Source organism: Penaeus chinensis, chromosome 26 (assembly GCF_019202785.1).
Source record: "Penaeus chinensis breed Huanghai No. 1 chromosome 26, ASM1920278v2, whole genome shotgun sequence".
Classification (NCBI taxonomy): domain Eukaryota; kingdom Metazoa; phylum Arthropoda; class Malacostraca; order Decapoda; family Penaeidae; genus Penaeus; species Penaeus chinensis.
In genome coordinates, this window is record NC_061844.1 from 8865709 (window position 1) to 8868208 (window position 2500).

The following is a 2500-nucleotide window of genomic DNA, read 5'->3' on the forward strand; positions in this document are numbered from 1 at the left end:
GAAGACAAAAAAAGAAAAATAAAAAATTATTTAAAACTTCATGTGCTAATAAGTTTTGCTGCAAAAATAATGCCCGAAAAAAAAAGTAGTTTAAAAAAATAACGCTTTTCCTAATCTATATTTAACAAAACGACGATGATTCAAACATTTTGGAAATTGTATTTTTCCCCAGTTGGTTAGAAATAATAAATCATATTTTCTCCTGGCTTTCACTACATATACGCTGCTTGGATACGCGCGCTCACGAGGGGAATGCTGCGGATTTACCGTACCGGGAACTGGTATGGAAAATAAAAATAAATGTGTGTAGATATGTGTATATATCTATATCAATCTGTCTGTCTATCTATCTATCTATCTATTTATCTATTTATCTATTTATTCATCTATCTATATATACATATATGTATGTCAAACACACAGACACACACAACAACACACACACACACACACACAACACACCCCACACACACATATTATATATTATTTTAAATATATATATTTTATTATATATATATATTATATATTTTATGCGTGTTTTTTTATGCATATATATATTTATATAATATATATTAATATATATTATATATTTATATTTATATTTTATATTATTTATATATATTTTTATTTATATGTGTGTGTGTGTGTGTGTGTGTGTGTGTTGTGTGTGTTGTATTTATATATGTGCATATATGTATTTATATATATATATATATTTGTTTTATATATATACACATTACATTACTAATTACTTTATCCAGATCGCAATTAATGCAATTTATTCCAAGGCCGCATCTAATGAATTCCAAAACGGGACAAGTCCCTTCCTTTGAAAACGGGCAAGTAAACATCCGTTGTGTTGGCGAGGCTGTGATCGCTTGTTCAACACTCGGTGTCAACATGTCGACGACATGTTTGCCAACCAATCAGGTTCTATTCTTGTTACCTGTGCGTTGTGATGCATGAAGTCGGTGTAGGCGTCCCGGTGATTTCGGGGAGGGGGAGGGGGAAGGGAAGGAAAGGGAGGGAGACTGTGGTAGGAGGGGTAAAGGAATACAAGGAAGGGATAGATAAGAAGAGAGTGGGAAACAGAGAGAGAGAAATAGAGAGCAAGGAGGAGAGGGGGGGGGGGGAAGAGAGACAGGATTTCAGATTTCTAAGGATAGATAAAGAAGGGAGTGGGAAGATACGGAGAGAGAGAGATAGAGAGCCAGAGATAGAGAGAGAGGGGGGGGGGGGAAGTGACCAGAAATATCAAAACACAAAGAGAGTAATAACAAACGTAACCAAAACGACAGCAGCAACAACAGTAAGAAGAACATCATGAATAAGCAAACCAAATCCATTATGGTTTCTTAAGCGCGAACAGCATTAGCGGAGTCGAGGGAAGAGAGAAGGCCTTGCATAAGCATTTGCAAGCGCCAACACCATGTACATTTCGGCGTAAAAATCCTTTTTGTGTGGATCAAGGAGTTAGTGGATGAAAATCATGTGTGTGTTTTGAATTAATGAGGAACCGAGAGGGTCGAATCGCTTGCTTCAATTTAAATTACTTGGGTCCATGTGGAGAGAAGGAGGGAGGAGGAGGAAGGGAGAAGAGAAGAGGAAAAGGAAAGAGAGAAGAAAGGGAAGGGAAGAAGAGAAGAAGAAAAAGGAAAAGGAAAGAGAGAGGGAGAGGAGAGAAGAGAATAAGAGAAAAAAGAAGAAGAAAGGTTGGGAAGAGAGAGAAGAGAGAGAGGAGGAGAGAGAGAGGAGAAGAGAGAGAGAGTGAGAGAAAGTTGAGAATGAGAGAGAGAGAGGAGAGAGAGTGAGATAAAGAGTGAGAAGAGAGAGGAGAGATTGAGAAGGAGAGGGGGAGAGAGAGGATGAGAGAGAGAGAGATTTGTTATTATGTGCCAACATACTTCAGCGCCAACATGTTTTCCATGTAGACAACAAGCCTGACCTTTCTATGCTTCATCCAGTTCCACCTCTGACTCAACGTTTCCCCTGGAGCAAACGCGGGTATACTGTTGAGCGAAAACCGACGCTTCCTGGATTTCATGTTTGAGAGACGTTGTAGGGTAGGATTTCAGATTTCTGAGGCCAGATCGGAGGCTATGAGACTCAATGTCCTTGTACAAGGTTCAGTGCACAAGGACTCGAACTAGAGATTTTCCAGGACCTGGGGGCATAGCAAAAGGAATTACTTGGCAAAGTCTGTGATCGATCACTCGGACATGGAATTAACGAGAAGACAAATTCAGTACTTCCCAACCCGGCTTAAAGCAGAGGTGGAGGGATTCACTGCAGCAATATCCCTCTTGGTAGTGTCTCGTCAGTCGACCGCGTCCCTTGCGCTGCGAATGCTTTCTTCTGTAGCCGTCACTACCTTGGTTTATGTGTTTCGTAGCGGTTCGAGGACAACCAGTGCCAGCCAGTAGCAAAGCATGTCCAGGGACAATATTTTCCTCAACGCAGCACAAAGGATCCTTGCTTAGGACAGGTGCGTCATTCTAGA